This window comes from Acomys russatus, chromosome 32 (genome assembly GCF_903995435.1).
Source record: "Acomys russatus chromosome 32, mAcoRus1.1, whole genome shotgun sequence".
NCBI classification, from domain to species: domain Eukaryota; kingdom Metazoa; phylum Chordata; class Mammalia; order Rodentia; family Muridae; genus Acomys; species Acomys russatus.
This window is the reverse complement of record NC_067168.1, coordinates 12,413,455-12,434,593: the sequence shown is the minus strand read 5'-3', so window position 1 is coordinate 12,434,593 and position 21,139 is coordinate 12,413,455.

Genomic DNA, 21,139 nt, shown 5'->3' with positions numbered 1-21,139 from the left:
GTGTGTGTGTGTGTGTGTCTTCTTTATTTTCAATTGGCATGCTTCTTCAAGGGAAGTATCCTAGCTACAGCTTTTGAATGGGTAAATTAATTATTGATTTTCCTCTAGGCAAATAATGCAATTATGCTGTAAGAGGGCTGAGTTTGAGAAACAATAGGTAGAAACTCATTCTTGTTTAAAAGAAAAAAAAAAAACTTATGACTCAGCTCCATTCTCTAAACAGAGTATATTTTGTTGAAACTATAAGTAGAAATAATGTGGGTAGCACACATTAGCGGGTAGCATTGCAGCAACCCCTTTGACAAAAGCCTTTCTGGGGGGGGGGCGGGAACCACAGAGCTTCAGCTGCAGGATTAATGATATTTTCCCCATGAAACCCTGTTGACATTTGCTCAGTATAGAGATTGAGCGAATAAAGATGGAGCAGTGTCAAATTTTCACACTTTACTCAAAAACACAGTGCTACACCTTATAAAAGCCTCCATCACAGCAATCCTACTAAGTATTGTTCCAATAAGGTTAGTGTTGTGCTGAAACTCTATGACCAAAAGCAAGCTGGGGAGGAAAGAGTTTATTTGCTTCAAAATTCCAGGTCACTGGTCACTGTTCATCAACAAGGAAATCAAGACAGAGACTCAAACAGGCAGGAACCCGGAGGCAGGAGCTGCTGTAGAGGGGTGTTGCTTACTGGCTTGCCCTCAAGGCATTCTCAGACTACTTTCCTATAGAACCCAGAACCACCAGCCTTGGGGTATCACCACTCACAAAGGACCAGGCTCTCCCACATTAATCCCTAATTAAGAAGCTGTCCTACGGGCTTGCTTACAGTCCCATCTTATGGGCGGTGGTTTCTTAATTGAGGGTCTCTCCTTTCTGATGACTCTAACTTGTGTCAAGTTTACATAAGACAAGCCAGAACAAGCATGTCCTATAATAATTCCCATCACACAGATTGGGAACCTGAAGCTCTAAGGTAGGTGGAACTTCCTGAAATCAAATACAAAGGAAATACATGGCAGAATCAGACCAGAGCTGGAACAGTCCAACACCACCCCTCTGCGCCCGTGGCCTGGCAACTACAAATCTCTACTAGTACTTTTACCTTTTCCTTATAATCACTTCCTGCATTATTTTCAGCTCATCCATGATTAATAATAAACTAGTATGTCTCAATACAAGCACCAAATGTGGCTATAACCTGTAAGGGAGAACAACAAAAAAAATTCCTCTATAATGTTTGCATCTGATACGCTTGTTTCTAACAGAACATGAAACAAACAGAGATACAGAAGATACATGGAAAGCTGACGTTTTCCCTTAAAATTCTAAATGAAGTGCACATATATACTCATACACAAATCTTATGAAACAAGATAATATTTTGGTCATAGCAAATACCTAAAAATTCTATATTTTATTGTGTTCATAAATTACCATATTTCCATTTTCAGCTATTCCTGGAAATACTTTCAGGTTTTTTCATATTACCATAAAGATCATTAATACTTGGGGATATGGATTAGATATATTGTTGTTCAAGTGTTAGATTAGGAATAACTTTTCCAGGCAGTGTAGAGCATGAGTTCCCTCTATATACTACTTAGACCACCAGGAACCAGGGACTGGATAGCCCAGAGACCTCAGGCAGAACCTGAGGGATGTTTCCTCCTACAGAAGATGGAAATGGATACAGGGACCCACAGCCAGACACTATGCAGAAAGAGAGAGTCTAAATTGAACAGCTCCATCGAGTACCTCTGCTCAGATATCAGGGAACCCTGCAGAGAAAGAGGAAAGATTATCTGAGCCAGAGGAGATGGAGGACAACTTGAGAACATAGCCCACCAAATCAACTAAGCAGGGCTCTCATGGACTCACAGAGACTGAAGCAGCAAAACTGGCGCCTGCATAGGTCTATGCCAGGGTCTCTTCATATATGTTATGGTTGTTAGCTTGGTGTTTTTATGGGACTCCTAACAGTGGCAACAATGTGTCTCTAACTCTTTTGCCTGCTTTTGGGACTCTTTTCCTCCTATTGGACTGTGGTGCCCAGTCTCCATATTAAGACTTTTGCCTAGCGTTATTGCTTCTTGTTTTGTCGTGTTTGGTTGTTATCTCCTGGAGGGCTGTTCCAGAAAAGAGTCAGGGAGGGAGTGGACCTGGGGAGAGCTGGGTGGAGTACAAGAAGGTCAGGACTAAACTGTGGTCAGAACAAGAGAACAATCTACTTTTAATTAAAATATGGGATAACTTTTAAATTTTCTACTATTTTTAAAGCAGGTACCTAACATACAAACAATATAGGTCCCTCATCTTACTTCAAACTTCTCGATAACTTCTCATAGTTATACAATATTCTTATATATAACAAAATAGCCTGTTCTGGTAGCAACATTTCATTCCAGGAAAATCTATCACAACCCACTGTGTTCCATTCCCATTATATATGGACAGCAGTTTCTTTTCAAATACAAGACCAGGCAGAAAACCACTTCTTGGGTGAAAAAAAAATAACATCTAAAATCCAATTGGGTACAAAACTTTCAGTTTTGCATTAACAATTTTCCATCTCATCTTTAATACTTCTTTATAATCAGCTATGTCTCAGAGTAAGATTTGCCTCCTGAGTCAGTACTTATATTTGAAATCTGCCAATTTTCCTCTGGGAGGATACAAGGCACCAACAAGAGAGGGCAGAGCTCTGGGTCTTGATCACAGAAATGGCTTAATCTGGCTCCTTCAGCACTGTCTATAAAGGAGGCTCAGGTTGAAAACAGACAGTGGGAAGAATCAGCCAGAGGCATCTGAAAAGCATGGCTCCAGGAGGCCAGGAGCCGTGCCCCAACTCTCCTGCTCTGCCAGTGGCCTCACCTAACTTCCTTAGAAGCTCCAAAGTTAAGCATAGGAAGATTCTGTCTGCCTTCCCTGTTGGGAGACAAGTACAAAAGGGGTTCTACTGACTTGCTTGGTGCCACAGTGTGACTCTAGATGCACATGGCTTGTCTTCACCAGATGCCTTCAGTGAGAGAATTAATCACTTCACCTCAGCCCCTCTGCTTTGGGGAATGATACTGTACCCCACAGAAGCATGTGTTTGTAGGACAATAAGGGCCAACTTAATAAAGTTTCTAGAAGAAGCAGCTTGTGAAACGCAGGAGAGCAGAATCCATGTACTCTGCGGCTTCTGTTGGTGCCACATACTTCAGACACGGCTGTTGGCTTTTCCTGAGAGGTTGATCCTTTCGTTATAAAGTGTTCTGCACTCCACCTAGGTTCCTCTTGCTTTTCACCTGTTTGATTTGAAGTATCCATTGTCTGGGGGATAACTCTGCCAGCCAGATTGCTTATGATTTATGAGGCCATGTTCATTCATCGGTGCTTTTTGCTTTTACTTGTAGCATATTTGATGTGTATCTCTTGTACATAGAATGCCTCTCGTACATTTGAATCTTATTTTGATGCACTGCCTATCTAGTCTGATGACCTATCATTTAAGTAGAACATTTAGTCTCTTGATCATCAGTTTTAGTAATCGCCACTAATAATTAATGCTTGAGTTTGACAACTTTCTCTCCGTTTTCTGTTTGTCCCATTAAATGTTTCTTGGTCATCTCTTTTTGAATTCCTTTTAATTATTTTTTTTGTTTTCCATTGCAGTCACATTTTCTTCTTCGGGTGACTTTCTACAGTGGCCACAGTTTGGCTTGAATGAATTTCTTAATAGTGTGACAGTATTACAAGGGTATTCCGTTTGCTCACTCCATTTCTCATGATTCTGTGAGCCTGCATTGTGGTGTTATGTGGTACAGGCTTTATAATGCTATTCTATTATTACTGCTTTAATTAATCAGTAGTCTTTTATATAGCTCCATAGCTTCTGTTCCTAATGGCTATTCTAACTGTACACAAGTTCATTGAGATGTATATATTTGGAGTCAGTTAATTTTAGTGTGTGATTTCTTTTTTTTTTTTATTTGCAAGTTTTTATAATAAAGCTTATTTTTAAAATATAGAGATAGTCATATATTCTAAGTAATTTTGCCAGATATTTATCTTTTCCAGAATGCCTTATTCTTTCTTTCTTTCTTTCTTTTTTTTAGTTGTTCCCAGAGCTTTTTATTTAGGGAGCCTACTTACTCTTTGGGGCTGTTCAATCATCAACAATGAAGAACAAATCTTGCCTTGTGAGATTTGGTGTCTTACAATCTGCGTATCACTTGCATTAATGCCTTAAATTTCACCTAGCATCCTGAAAGAAATCAGTGTGCATTTTGGGTGTGCATTTCCTGAGGAAAACCTCAGGAAGAAGAGAGAGACCAATCCAGCACGCTTGTCAGCTGTGTCCTGGTTTACATCTGTGTGTTGGCCCACAGTTCTGGTCCACATTTATCTGGGTCCCAAAGCAGTGACATCAAAAAGTAAAGAGATGGATAGAAGTGCATCAGAGAGGGTGACATATGTGTCAACTTCTTTACAAAACACCCTGAATGCAAATGCTTGTAAGCTATTACTAACTCTTATTCTGGATCATTGTGGTGGCTCACCCCTCTAATCCCAGCAGAGGCAGACAGATCTCTGTGAGTTCGAGGCCAGCCTGGGCTACAAAAACAAGTCCAGCACAGCCAGAACTACAAGAGAGACCTGTATTGAAAAAAAAAAAGAAGAAGAAGAAGAAGAAGAAGAAGAAGAAGAAGAAGAAGAAGAAGAAGAAGAAGAAGAATTCTTATTCTGTTTATTCAAATCACATGGTTGCTGGCCTGTAAAGTTTTCAGCCTGATTTTCTATGCAAACTTTTTATATGAGCTACAGCATCCAGTAAGCATATAATAAGTGCTTATGGCTCATTCAGTACCCAATGCCTCAAAGTACATTTTGCTTTTTACCACAAAGTAAGGCCCTTCCTACAACAGCTTCTTCTGATGTCTGTTTTCTTTTTTCTCCCTGCCGTCTTCCTTCCACTTTACCCTGTGCTGACTTGAGGCCCTGGATTCCCATTTCACTGGATTCCCAGGATGAAGCACTCACTTCTGACACTGCCTTCCACACCCCCACCCCCATTGATTCCACCACAGACATGGGCAAGATTGTTATGTGACTAAGCACAGTTTAGATGCCTTCTCCCTTAGCTGTTGGTGTGGGTAATAAAGTTTCCTTAAGCTTTTGTCTTAAAACTAAGCACAACACTAAGTCGCACAACAGCAGAGGGGTGCTGAATCCCAAGAGCCGTGTCTGTAGTGTGGGATGGTACGGATCTCAACGTGAATACCCGGGGCTGTGTGTCCATGGACACCTGTGTGCACTCGATGGCGGTGCAGGACAGGTGGCAGGGAATGAGGTGAAGGTGCTGAGTCTAAAGACATTTTTTGAAGGCTTATTTTTGCAGAAGACATTCTCTCCTTCCTTATCCTTCTATATGTAGATGTTTTATATATAGCTATTCTTATAATAATGTACCTTTACATTTATTCTTCTTCAAATAAGTCTTGTCTACGGGCATGACCAAGTTCGTTTGTTTTGTTTGTTTGTTTGTTTGTTTTTTAATTTTTTTTATTAATTTATTCTTGTTACATCTCAATGTTTATCCCATCCCTTGTATCCTCCCATTCTTCCCTCCCTCTTATTCTTTCTTAGAAATTGTTTTTGCAATTTTTAGCCTGAAGAATTTATTTTAGTGCTACTTATAATAAAAGAATGCTGGGTATAAATTCTTCAGGTTTTGTGTATGTGAAATAATTTTAAACTAATGTTCATTATTTTTCCTAAGTATAAAAGTCTAGGTTAATAGTTTAGGGTGTGGCTTTTTTACTACTGTACAGATGCTATGTATCTCTTTATCTCGGAGACTCAAGTCTTTTTCTTTTCTGGTTGTTTCTAAATTTTCCCTTTACCATTCATCTACACCAAGGTCACTGTGCTGCTGTGTCTCTGTGGATACCTTGTTTGTATTTGTGGTTTCCATAACACCTTGAATTTGAAAAGCAGCACTTCTAATTTGGACTGTTAATGGCACTATTTCTGAGGTGTTTCTATGCCCTCTCCCCCCCATCATTACCTCTTCTTCCTAAGATTATTTTGCTCATGGGCAACACAATGCTTAACGCTGTCTCACCGGTCCAACGTTCAGTCGCTACACTTTACTTCTAATCTCAGTTTACCCCTCAGTTTCTATGATTCTCTCTTTTTAGTTCAGTGTCTCTTTTTTGGCTGTCTCCGGTCTGCTGTGAAACCCATTGAATGCTTACCTGTTTGGGGTACTGTAGCTTTCTGTTGTAAAGTTTATATTGTTTCCCGAAGTCTTCTTTTCTGCCAACACTCTTTATTTTTCACTCCATTTCACAAAACTTTCCCCTAAATTATAGACTAAATATGTAATCACTAATCTAGAGCCTTCTTTACTAATCCCAGTGTCCCTATGACTATGCTCATTTTTTCCAGTGTAATCAGCATTCTATGAAAGTTGGTTTTGTTGATTGACCGGCAAGGTGTTTGGAAAAAAAAAAAAAAAAAAAAAAACAGCAAGATTACAATCAGGAGTATTTTTTTTCCCACAAAAAACAGCTCCTGTTTTCTCCATTGGAAATCTTGGAAGTGCTGACCACTTCAGTGGAATAAAAGTGGAGTAGACTCCAGGCTGGTTTTCCACTTTACCTAGCTTTACCTCACTTTTGCCTTCACATGCTCAAGAGGCTGGGTCAATTGTGCTCCATAGAAGTTTGCGACGAAGTCCCTGATGAGATTTTTTTCATATATTTTATTAATTTATTCATATTACATATCAATTGTTATCCCATCCCTTGTATCCTCCCATTCCTCCCTCTCTCCCATTTTTCCCTTACTCCACTCCCCTATGACTGTGACTGAGGGGGACTTCCTCCCCCTGTGTATGCTCATAGGGTATCAAGTCTCTTCTTGGTTCCTTCTTACCTCAAGTTCCCTACAGAAATGGGCCAGCAATATCTCTGAGACTCTTATTTGCCTGACCACCAGATTCCAATCCATGGTGGCACCCTACACAGCCAGCAACCAGATCTGTAGCTTTTTGAACACAGGGAAGAAAGCATATGCTTTTCAAAACCTCCAGGGATTTTCTCCTTGTTATTTTAAGAGGAATGAATTTCTGTCAGTCCCTACATTCTCACCAGAATCAGAACCAACAGTGCGAATTAGGGACCATCCACCCAGATTTGAAATGACTGAGAAAAAATTTCCCCCTTGGCAGGAATCGCTATAGGAGTAAAAATTTTCTCTTTTAAGTGGTTTAACTAAAATTAATGAGAAACCAAGACTATACATGAGGAATCTTTTAAATAGTGTTACCAAGAGAGTTCATCTATCATGTTCTTCAAGAAAAATGCCTTTTGGTCTGGAATTGTCCAGCATTTCACTGTTTTGGAACAAAGGTGGATTTGACAGTTGCTTTAGGTCTTCTCATTCATATGCTTCTGTAATAGCTGAATCATTTTTCATCTAAATGACTAGGAGGAAAGGCTTGTCAAGAGTTGGAGAATGAGAAAGTGGGGCTTAGGAAGAACTAATAGTTATATTTAAACAAAGGAGAAGAAAAAGGCAACCGAAGTCACTGGAATATCCAATCCAAGGAGCGAGGTGTGCTTTCCATTCATTGACTTAACGAACAAGGAATGAATAGGTCTTTGGGGAAATCCTGTGTCCACATTTACACAGACAGGAAGTGATACAGCCAGACTTTATACCAACACCTGTCTGACTCCAAAGTACACACATTTGCTACAACACTGCATGGCTTTCCTGAAATTTTGGTAAATCCTCTGGTGAACTGTCTCCATGAATCAACTTGAAAAGACTTAGAAGTCAGTACTACATATGGTGTACCTTCAAAAATGGCTAGGATCTCACTTGCCATCTTGTAAATCTGTTTATGTTAGCTCTTAATATTAGAGCACATTTTTAGACTTTACTAAGAGATTAAATTCATGTCTATTAATAATAATACATATAAACATAAGTTTGTTCCATTATTTATTTTTATTAAAGTTCTATTTTATAACTATTCATAAGTTTATGAAGAGACATGAGATTGATTGATTGTTTTTTTCAAGACAAATAATCTTGTTCGTTTGTCTATGTAGCATTAGCTGTCCTAGACTCACTTTGTTCACCAGGCTGGCCTCAAATTCACAGAGACTCACTCCCCAAGTGCTGGAATTAAAGGCATGTGCCATCATACTCAGCTCTAGACATGATTTTTAAATGTGTATGAAGACAATATTTAAAGAAGAGAAAAATAGCTGTGTTGTAGTAATACTTCTTTATCCTAAGACCTTTCTTCGTCACAAACTTATGATATTTGTGTGGCTGTCTAATTCCCAGGTTCCTCCCACATCCCCTCTTTGTTGTTAGATGTTGAATTTGGAAGCATTTTTGTTGATGATGTCTCACAACAACTTTCAAATCAAGAATAGCTCAGTAACCATCCACTTTGCAATCTGCACATGAAGTCATTTAAAACAGGGGAGAAAACATGTGTGTTGAAACCTGGCAGGACTCCTAACCCCTGGGAACATGAAATTTTCACGGGCCAATCTTTCCCTCATAGCAGCACCTCCCACAACTATTAAATATGCTCAAATTATTTTACATTATTTCCCTTGGAGGTGACTCTACAAATTATGAAGATAAGATTTATTTGGGTTAATCATAGTTGTATCTAAATCCAATAAATGAAAAACTAATAAATCAACTCAGGCATGGTGGCTCACATCTGTAACCCAGCTCTCAGAAAGTTAATGAAAAGGAATGGTTACGAGGCCCTATTTCAAGAAACATTTTTTAAAAATAAAGAAAATAAATAAAGAAGAATAAAAGAACAGGAATAAAAGAAAGGATGAAGTAGAGGAAGATAGGGGGCCAGGGGACAAAAGCAGAACATTGAGAAATAAAAGTCTTACAGCAGTAAGATAAAACCAATTAGTTTTATTATCTACAAAAGTGTTTAAGTATAGTTTCATTAAATCGACTTTTTAGCGTCTTCTTTCTTCTTCAGAACAAGCCTGCCTCCTCTCAGAACTGATTATATTGACCCCATAATTCCTACAAAAAAAAAGTCACTGAACAAGACAGCCAGGAAAAGCAGCAGTACTTACATAATTGAAGAGTACAGAAAAGATCAAAGGTGTTTATACTCCACTTAATATGGTAGTTATGAGTAAAGGCAAAACTAGGAAAACACATCACTCTAAATTCTCAGAGTAGCACTTATCGCCTCTCAGATGGGGTCAGGTGGTTAAAGGGTGAGAATAGCTATTCCATTAGATCTGGCAAGTGCACATTCTATTTAAGAGAGTGAGGCAGGGCCTACAAATGCTTCTGCAAGAACAGGTAGCAGAAGAGTGAGCTGACAATCAGCAAGCATCTTCATAGTTAGCTAACTCCATGAAACCCACAAAACATGAAGTCAGTGCTGAAGCCAGCCACTCTGCAGCACAGCAGATGCCTACCGAGACCTCAGGTGCCTGTTGCCTTCTCTGAGTTTCCCTACAGAAGCCTTCTTGATTCATAATCAAACTGTTTCAGGGCTGCGGGTGCAGTGTCATAGCACTTGCCAGTCTGCACAGGGCCCTGGCTTCCACTCTCAGAACTCCAAAAACTAAGCCAATAGTATTTTTGTTATTATTATTATAAACATACATACACGTCCTACATTGCTTTGTATTGCTGTGATAAATGCCATGACTGAAAAGCCACTTGGCCAACTGGTGGCATAAGATGTGCTGTTGAAGCATTGTCTCCCCCATATACATGTAAGAAATCTATGTATGTGGAAGTTTAGGGTTAGTTGTCCTATTCCACATTTCCTTGCCTCACCCCTCTCTTCCACGCCCTCCCCCATTTAATATTCACACTCCAGTCCTCCCACCCCACCCCTTGTCTCCCCACAACAATATATTCCATTTTCTATCCCTTGGGAGATCCTGTCTTCCCTCTTGTCCCTTACTAGCTATTTAATCTCTGTGGTTATAGGGATTGCACCCACACTTTATATATATGTGTGTGTGTGTGTGTGTGTGTGTGTGTGTGTGTGTGTGTGTGTGTGCATGCGCGCGTGGGCGTGCCCGCATTTCTTACTCTTTCTTTGTTTTTTATTTTTAAGAAAGGCAGTAGAAGTTGATGAGTAGGGAGATGAGAGAATCTGGAAGTATTTGGCAGAAGCGAAAGGACTGATCAGAATATATTGTATCATTTTTTCAGTTTAAGAAAAATGCAAAAATGCCGTTGGGAAGAACAGGGCTTATAAGGCTTCCACTTTCAGATCACAGCACCCAACAGGGCAAAGCCAAAACAGGAACTTAAGGCAGGAACTTAAGCAGACACCATTGACAAACACTGCTTATGGGCTTGTTTCTTTGTTTTGTTTTGTTTTTTAATCAACAGTTTTATTCTATCATCTTTATTTGTAAATGAGATTTATTTTATCTCTTCTTTGTTCGACTATCTAAAAATAGTTATAAATGCATATATTCTTTATCATTCATTTTAAAGGCATATAAGTATATTTAGAACAATAGTTCTGTTTATTTTTAATACATTTTAATTAAAATATAGTTGCATCACAATCCCATTCCCCTTTCCTCCCTCCAGCTTCTCCCATGTCCTCTCCTTTAACTCTCCCCATGTTCCCCACCTTTTAAATGGATGCCATAATTTCATAGGTTAGGAAGCTAGACTGAAGAAAAATAATAAAACTGTAAAGAGATAAGGGCAGATGAACGTCATCATTATCATTTCACTGTATCCTGGTTGGCACTGTGGACTGAGGTACTCTATCACCATGCCTTCTCAACATCATAATGACTATGTTTCTTTCAACTATACGATATAATAAATCCCTAATCTCTGAAGTTGTTCTTTTCAGGTATTTATTTTATGGCAATGAAAAGAAGTACTAATATAAATTCTGATAAAAAGAAGACAGGTGGCTCAGCCAATGATGGCACTTACTACACACCCTGGTGACCAGGGATCAATCTCCAAAATCCATAAAACTGTGAAAGGAGGAACCCAGTCTCAAAATTTTTTCTCCTGGTTTTCATAGTACCAGAATGCACCATGTAAGTTTTCAAAGGAGAGAGGCAACCAATAGTCCTAACCAGCCACAATGCCTGTAAGTTATATTAACAACCAGTATGGCACAGTAACTCTGCAGTGCAGTAGTGGCACATATACCTCGGTGGTAACCAACAACTCTATAATCTGACTTAAGACATGTTCAAAAAGAAGGAGACCATGCGTGGTATGGGAAACCTAACTACTCAGTGCCAGTGAAATCATTACCGGAAGATAATCTATAATCCCTAATGTACTAAACCATCATAATACCTAGCAACAGTAAACACTGTCCTTATACCCACATTAAGTGTAGTCTTCACCTATCATCATGGAAACCTCTCTTTGCAACAGACAGAGACCACCACAGAAAACCACAACCAATTGAAATGCAAAGTTGTAGAGCCCAGTTCCAATGAATACATCTGCAAAACACTCCTGAAGCTGAGGCTCAGAGAACATTGTAGAAAGACAGGTGGAAAGATTGTAAGAGCCAGAGAATCAAGAAATTTGCTGTGAGATTGTGTCTCCTAGTAACAGCAGAAGGTATACCCATAGTCTCCCCGATATGACCACCTAAACAGGAGCCAAACAATGATAACACCAACAGGGCCAATCTTGAATGGTGGAAAGGGAAGATAAAAATGCTGTAAGCATATTATTCCCTCAAAAATAAACAAACAAAAAATGCTGTTGCCTGACATGCACATACACTAATAAATAAATAATTAAATACTTTTAAGTTAAAATTAGAGTCACCATACAGCACAGCAACTAAGTTTCAAGGAATATTCCTAAGAGAACTGAAATGTATTTTAACTGTGAAAATTGCACACAAATATTCATGACAACATTAAGCATCATAGTAAAAAATGGGAACAACCCAAAAATGTCCATCACCTGACAAACTGACGAACAAAGTATGATGTTGATACAGAATATTTTTATACTGCATGCTGCAACATAAACAAATTCTGAAAATAGTTAACTGAGAGAAACCAAAAGCATACACCATAAATTAAGTGTTTCTACTTAGATGAACTGTACAAATTAGGCATGTAAGAAACAGAAAGCTTGTTTGTAGTTATGAGGAAATGAGAGAAGTGAGTCGAGGGTTTCTTTTACAGGTGGCTGAATGTCCTAGAGTGAGTGGTTATGCTTACCCATGAATTTTATCTTATTAAAATGGGAGAGAAAGAGAAAGAAATGAGCCTGTGTACGCACAGTTCCCATGCTCCTATTTTCTAAGTCTGCTGGGTAAGGCTCCACAGACCGTTAAATGTATTCAAGAAGTGAGCCTATGGGCCCTAATCTGACCAGCAGGATTCCTTTGGAATACTTCATTACATAAGTGCCAGATGAACATAATGGACCACATTCCACCTTATAAAACATCTAGAGGACCACTGTGACCTTCTACCCACATGCTAATAGTCTAGTCTGGCTTGGAGATTCCTTCTGTCAGGGAGCAAACCTCTCCTCTAACATTATATATTGTCTGGAATATTACTACAATGACGTAAGGTAAAAAAATCACAAACTGATTTCACACAAATCTGTTATAGTTCCTCGGTGTATCGTTTTATAATTCTGAAAGAGAGCAACACAGAGTAGCCAGAACTTTACTAAAGATTCCCCAGTACCCTGCTATAGCAATGTCCCCTTTGCCCTGGATCTTTTTAAGAGGACTCTTTTGTTAGATTTCATAAAACTTTTTTTAAAGGTATTTAAAAATTAGCTTAGTGTATATAGATACAGTTCTTTGCTAACAATCTAAATTTAACAAAAACCAGTTGTGATCACTTAACAGTACATTAAGGAATACCAAAACACACCCTTGTGTGTGCCTTGGAAAGACAGATTAGCAGCTTTTCATTTCTTAAATTAATCCTGTGTTGGAAATTTATTTGCACTTCTATAACATTTCTCCAGTTTCTTCAACATCAGGCCAAGCAAGGAAAAAGGGACCAGCTGCCTAAGCACATCAGCCTCCTAGTCATCTGGTAGAGAGTGATAAACTCCTCAACCTCTGGGTAGTGTCTACATTTGTTGTGTTCGTGAGGATTAGCACTGCTGTGGATTAAGGACAGAGAGTAACAGGAGGATGCTTACAGCCTTATCAGCTTGTCTACTGAGTCTGTACAATGCAGACAATTGAGGGAAAGAGGCGGGTACTGTATAACCCAGAAGTCCACTCCCGCCACCCTATCAATGTATAATGTAGACTAGCCTCAAGCTCCTAACCCAGGTGCTACGATTACAGAGTACACCAGCATCTCAGCATCGCTATGCTTTTGGCTCTTCAAAGAAATAATGCACACTGTGTAGTGACTTTGAAATTGAGCTAGGTAATCTTAAGAAATTCCAGTCTTGGAGCATCATCTTCAGACTTCTGACCCAGCATATCCAAAAGACATATTTGTGAAGCAGAAACTATTGAAGAATTGTTTGCCCTGTCCTGGCAGAGTTTGGCCGTCGACTCTGCCTGCATCCAAGCTTGCCCTTTTTTTAGGCAGAATTCTGTCTGTGGTAGAAATGAGGACATTTTTCCCAGTGACTTCTTTGCCACATTTGAAGCTATCTCCATAAGGAGGTTCTTTGATGCTCATCATATTCTTTCAGGTAGGCTGGGTGTTGCCAGGAGGTAACCTCTCATTGTAAATATATCTTTGAAATAATAAAAATATCTTCAAATGCCATATTCTGTATGTCTCTGAGGTTTTTGAAGACCTTATCTAACTATTTTACCTTATCTTTCTATAGAATCGTATATATCTGTTACACCTTGGATGTATTTTCTTGTGATAAAAATACACTAGTAATTTATATGCCCATGATTTGATCAACTAACAATTAACTTGTGTAACTACTTATCCTAAACAGCCTGAAACAGCACTTTCAAGTTATTGGAAGTAAACTTTGTATTATAATTGAATTGTATGATACCACATATTAGAGTAGAAATATATATAATGTGTATAAAGAACAATCTTAAATTTAAATTCTATACCAATGTTCCTAAAATTAAACTTATTTTGCATCTATATACAAAATTCTGAATTAAAAATAACCTTGTGAGTAGCAATTAAGGCACTAAGCTGAGGAGTAGATTCACTAATCTACTTTTTGTCCTGTTATCTCTATATATTTTTATATTCCCCTTTCTTTCTTCTCAACCCCTATCTCCAAACCTAAGATTGAAAGATAAGGGAAAGAAGAGACATATCTGAGTCCAACCTTGTTTTCTCTCTAAGACAATTAATAACTGATAACCAACTCCCAAGAAAATAAGCATCTATCATCCAAGAAAGCAACTAAAAACCTACCCAAACCCCTTTAAGGGAAATGTGGTGTCATTCTCTTAAGGTGTCTTCTGGCTGATTTTGGATAAATAATATCTTTGTAGGGCCCAAATAAAATTGGTGAAAATGGTCAAACAAGCAGCAAACCATCTCTGTCATCTGCTCTTGTATACTCTGGTAATTAATTTTATTTCTTCTCAAGTCTCTGATGAGGTTGAAAACTAGATAGTTTAGTTTTACAATTAAGTTTAGTTGTTTAGGGGTTAAGATGTTTTTAGGCCTAGATAGATGTTTTAAGTTGATAATGATGAGATATGGTAGATATTTATTTACATTCAGAATTTTAGACTCACCAAGATAGGAAAGATGTTTTCTTCAAGACTGTCAAATACAAACAGCAAAATTCCTGATTGTTTCATGGTTCTTCTTGCTGTAGGTAGTTTATTGTGTATGTGTGTAATAATATAAATGTATATGTAAAAATATTTAACAAAAAATGTAAAAAAGAAAGAAAGAATGAATGAATGAATGAAAGAAAGAAATCCTAGTCTTCTAAGATATAGTGGGGGAGCTTGGGAAATAGCACACTGAGCACAACGTTTGCTATGAAACCATGGAAACCTGACTTTCACTCCTAGCACCCATGTAAAAAAGCCATTCCAGTGGCATGCACATGTAATCCTACCCCTGAGGACTAGACATAGGTGGGTCCTTAAGATTCATTGACAAATCTATAAGATTCAGTCCAATGTAAGACCTATTGCAACACAACAGGGCAGATGCCTCCTGAGGACTTATAACTGAGTTGTCCCTGGCCTCCACATACATAAAAATATTTCTATGTGAGTGAGTTAGTGCTGTAAACAATGTACAGTAGGAACTAAACAGTAGCTCTTAAGTTAGAAAGCATACAGGATATAAATAAATGGATCTACAAATGCTGAAAAAGAACTAATGCAAACCAAACTTCCTCTAAGAAATTCTCCTTGTTAGAGTTTAACAACCAACCAATAGACAAGCATTTCTGTCATATTTTCACTTCCTGTCGCTATAATAAAAACATTCCAACAAAAGCAACTTAGAGAAGAAAGATCAATTCTCCATGCAGTTCCATGTTTCAGTCCATCCCAATGGGGAAGTTACATGGCACATGCTCATGGGAGCCAGTCACATCACAACCATAACCAGAAGCAGAAAACAACAAATGCATCCTTGCCGGTGCTCAGGTGGCTCTCTCCACTTGGTCAGTCCAAGGATCACCCGATGAGATGGTACCGCCAACCTTCAGAGTGGGTCCTCCCATCCCCCATTAACCCAATTAATAAAATAATCTTTCACAGGCAAGCCCCCCAGGCCAATTAATCTGGACAATGCCTCAATGTCTGCATTGCATCAAGCTGACAGGTAAAAGCCTAATGTCTACAGCCTGCTTTGTGTGGTCAGTCATTTCTGTATACAATGTTCTCAGCAAACTGCCACACAGTTCTCTGTTCTACCACAGGCTGAGTTGTCTGGTGATTTAAGATTCCATGCTCATCCTTATCATCTATGGTGTCTTCTCTGCGGTGCCCTTGCTTGTTTCTTCACCTACTGCTGAAGTTTCCCTATAAGGCTATTCATCCACAGTGTCTTCCATCACCCTTTTATGTAAAAATTACAACTTCTCACCAGGAGCATTGTCTGCTCTTTGTCTCCACAAGAATGAAACATGCTATGTAAGTAATGTTCTCTGGCATCACCATGTTCGGCACCAGGTCTTCCACTCACCGCTGGGGGCCATAGGGTGGTTGGCACTGAACCTGTAAGCAAGCTGTACTTTAATGGTGTCTGGGAAATACAAGGACAGCTTACATCACCCTGTTCATTTGTCTGTACTCACCTTGGCACATGAGACCTACTGTAATTTAAATTTTCTGCAATGTAAGTACTTTGTTAATTCTTAAAGGCCATGCCATATAAGGCTGGGAAAAGAAACAAATAGGTTTTTAAGGGCGTTCAACCTTCTTCACATTCATACACCCACTCATTTTCCAGCCCTGAACATCACCTTCTGTGCTCTACACAGCCATGAGATAAATGGCTTGAAGGGCAGCTTCTACTAAAACAACATTTTAATCAACTGAAGTTTTTGCATTAGAGACATATCCCATGATAGTGAGAGAAATGCCAGAGCCATATCAGTTTCTGTTAAGTTTTCTTTAATACAAGTTTATCATGTGCGCTCTTCATGCATAGAAGATGGAGTAAAGTACTCACTTTGGAACAAGCAAATGTATGTGTTCGAGCAGCTCTGCAATTAAGGACTATCATTTTCCTTTCTGACACATTAGTGTTCTCACGTTAGGAGCAAATGGACAGAGGCTTGAGGGCAAGTTACTCTTGTAATCTTAAAAGGCAATAAAAGTGTCCTTCTGTTGTGACTCAAAGGTGGATGTGACCTGGGAGACTAAACACAGTGATTGTGACTGCTATGGGTTCCTGATCACTCTTTCAGTGCCCCATGTACGCTTGCAAGTAACATAGTCTGAAACTGACAGGCATGCCTTCTTCCTGCCTTGTTTGCAATTTTGAGTGGACATGAGACAATTCTGAAAAACATGGAAAAAATGAATTGCTTCTGGAAAAGTATTTTAGGCTCAGAGATAGAGACAGAGATTAAACAGAGACGTGAGGAGGGGCTCTTGATGCGATCACATTGGGACTGGCTCGAGCAGTCGCAGCAGCTTTCTTTAATGACATATGAGCCAAGAACACAGCCAATTTTCTGAGGAAAGATTGAAAGGGATGCTTTCTTTGCTGGTATCACCCAGCCAGTCAAGAAATCCCTGCTGCGTACCTTTGAGCTTTTTATTTGTCAAATAAAACCTCCTAATGGTTTAAGACATCTCTGGTTTTCTGTTCCCTGTGGTCAGAACAGTCACTGTGATTGACTGGGCCCTTTGCCAGCAAGATCTCAAGCCAAAACCACTTTCCTACCAAAGACAACGTATTATAAACTCCTTTCATGTAGTGAACCAGAGCGAGCAGACAGCAGAAGGTATTACTGACATAGACCTATAGATTAGAGCCCGTTCAGATAGCAGGCAGGTCAACTAAATACACACGCGCTCATGCGCGTGCGCACGCACACGCACACGCACACACACACACACACACACACACACACACACACACACAGGACTCATCAAGCAGCCAGGGTCTCAGCAGAGCACACAGGAGTGGAGCACATGTTCATGTGACTCAGTGGATAGAGACTGTAATAACAACAAAGGCATGGAACCAAAAAGAGCAAGCTTTCATGGGCCCCCAGGGAAAGACTGGACACAAAGACAACACAAACTCCAACTAAGCCAATGGTCTCTTCAGCCCCCCAACTCCCCGCCCCAGCTACATTATTTCTCATCTTAAGTAATAACATTTGTCCATGGAGACTATATATTTGTGGCTTTTAATCAGTTTATAATAAAACTAATACAGTCAGAATTCACTTTTGATTTTGATATATTGAGTAAAAAGCTTAACTAATAAAAATTCAAGGTTTGGTTGTTATTCTTCCATACTGGTAACTGGATTAGAATTCATATTAACAGAAATGAACAGATTTGGAGGAATATAGCAGTTGTCGTTCTTGTGACAAAATTCTTTTTTTCTATTTTAATTGTATGTATCGTTGTTACTATTGTATGTGTGCCTATGTGGTGTGTGTGCACACATGTATGCATAGGTGTGGGCCCACTTATGCTCCAGAGTGAGAGTGAAGTCAGAAGATTATTGTTGGGATTTATTATTGCCCCTACCTATGGGATCTGGGCCTTGAACTCAAGTCATTAGGCCTGGCCAACAAGAGACAAACATCAAACCATTGCCCCAGTCCCTTGTACCAAATTCTGTACCTAGGCAATTATTTCTCTTAAACATTTCAACTCAAAACACCTCTATCTGAACCAAGAATGGGGTGCAAGGTATGAGATGATCTATGAGATCCCACCTCAGCTCACCAATGAGAGTTCCAGTCTTCTGTCATTCGATTTAGAAAACAGACAGGACACACGGTGGCAATGTTCTATACATAAAGGGTAAGCCACTAGTAAGTGACCCAGCCTTTGTGAATTAAATCCTACATAAAGATAAAATTTGGACTTTCAAGTAACTGCCATTCTGTGGCATCAACCTTATATAATTCTAACATCCTGTCATTCTCTTTTTGCCACTACCTTGAGTCTGGATAGTCATGGGACAAATACAACAGACAGGTCACAGGCTGAGCATGGAGAATCCAGGAGAGACAGAAAGAGTAGTTACCTTCTGGTCTCAAAGGATGCGCTGTGATGGTTTGCTAACTGCATAGAGACTACTCACTGTCCTATCCTGGCTTTCCACCCAGGACAACTGGTACCAGAAGCCAAGCCTGTTCAGTAACAGAGAAGGAAGAACAGGCACAAACTTCTGTTCTTTCAAAGGGCTCAGGACTTTTTCTATGCCAAATGCAGAGTGTGTGTCAGTTCATGCCATTTCTTGTGAGTCTCTGTTTCTACATGCCCAATTTCAATGTGTGATTCAGTAACCCAAAAACAAAGCAATGGTTTCCTGTTGGACCCTTTGTATCCAAGGTGATTCACTATTCAAGTTATAATTACCTTCACTTGGTGGACTTTCTACTGCTGAGTAGGGAGTTTATTTTCCCTCTCTCTAAGTTCTCCTGGACCTCAGTTAATATGCTAAGGAAATGAGATCTACAAGCTTTAACTAGAAAATCTGCTTACACCAGGGTTCTGCGTGTGTATATGTGGAACTGCAATGGTGAATGGCAAACCACTGTCCACGCGCTCTAAGAACACAAGTAATCAGAAACATGAACTGTAAACTGACTGTGTGGCAGGTACCGCACACCATGCCTGCTTCAAATAGTCCTTTCTTTCTAGATGTTTCTTCTAATGCTCCCCTTACATTTTCATGTGATAACCTAAAGGTAAATATTTCTTTTTTGCACATAGAAAGATGACCAAAGTTCTGGCCACTTTGCGCAAAAATAAAAGAACAGCCTAATGGTGAAAGAAAGTCAAGAGGCAGAACCAAATCCAATATTATCATATGTTCCTAATTTTTCCTCAAAATAATATTTTCTCTGAAACTGTTTGCCACTGTCCTGCTAAGCATTCATTGTCCCAGAGTCCTTTTGCACTGAATCTACTTTGAACCTCCCTTTCTCTCAGAGATGCATGGTTTTCCAGAAAGGTAATCATAAGTTAGCACATTCTCCAAAATTCAATATCACTCTGTTTTTAAGATTGAAAAGAAGCCTTTAAACAAGACTAAACTAATACTCATGTTTATTGAACTTCAGCTCTGGGACTAGTAGGGACCACGCTACCTTCCCACCCACCATCAGGCTACAGCAAGACTTTCAGGCTCTTCTTTTCTATAAAGATTATAAAATAGTGCTCCAATTTCCTAAAACTCCCAAAGAGCCTTTCACTAGCCCTGTTTAATAACTCAAAACTATAAGTACCACAAGACAGTGCAATTAGTAGCCAGCACACCAGCTACCCAGTTAAAATTGTCTTTCTCATTAGTCACCTTGAAAGTGTTGCCCCATTACACACACAGCTCACTGATCAGAGCACGCCTCAACTGTTTTGGGACTTACTGTGGAAACCAGGTCGCAAGCCTCAGATGGGTATCACTTTGCTCAATAGTAACACTTCTTTTTTTTTTTAATTCATAGCAGTTTAATCAGTCCATGTCTTTACCAGGGAAGGCTTTGATTTCTTTGGGTCTTTACCAAATAAAATAGTTTTGCTCTGAGTTTGAAAAATTTTTATTGTTGAATACAATTTTATATTCTGCCATGGGAGAATTCTCAAGAGAAATTCCAAGAATGACTGCCCCAAGGTTGCACCTATGAATGGAGTACAAAGTCTGCCAAGGTGGTGTTAGAGCGGTGTCTCCCATGGGACTAACTTCCTCTTAGTGTATAAGTTTTGACATTCTAGCCTGGCGTACATTTTATTCAAAATAGGTTCCACAAGCATCATATCTATGGGAGGTTGTAAGGCACAGTGCCAAAGGAGAGCTTTCACGTAGATGTGTCTAAGATGAAAAGCCATCCCTGTAACTGCCCACATTAAGGTCCCCAGAGGTCGCGCTTCTCCTGAATGAGTGGTGATTCAATCCCTGTTTCTTGCAATTTAACAAGTTTCAATTCAATCTATCAATTTCCCCATTATGCCACTTTTAAGAGACTGCGTTAGCCGGTAGGCTATTTCAGTAAATTGCCCGCTGTAGAAATGCTGAGGGATGTGTGAGAACACCTTTCCCCTCATGCACAGAAATACCTTGCTGACATTTTGACAAGTTAATGAAGCATCTCTTGTTCATCTGGAAAAAAAAAAAAAAGTTGGGATTCCTTCATCGAACACATAAGATGCCAAGTGTTTCTTCATTTGACCCTCAAAGCACCTTTTAACACTTTTCTTATGAGTGATGTCATTGGCGTGCAGAGGCCCTCTGTGCACTCCCATTCCTTTTAAAAAGAATTTCATCACATTGGCTAATCATGGGGGGGGGGTCTCTCCAGAGCTAAGTGCACTTGTAAAACTATTCATAAAAAGAGTGTCCAGTTTCTCTCTGGACTTCCTTTTACACCCTGGCTATATTTTACTTGGACCACGAAACACATAACCCCCAAACCTTAGAATATTGCTCCCTTTCTCGGCTGCTTCAGGGAGCCAGTTATCTGCACTCCTATCCTTCCA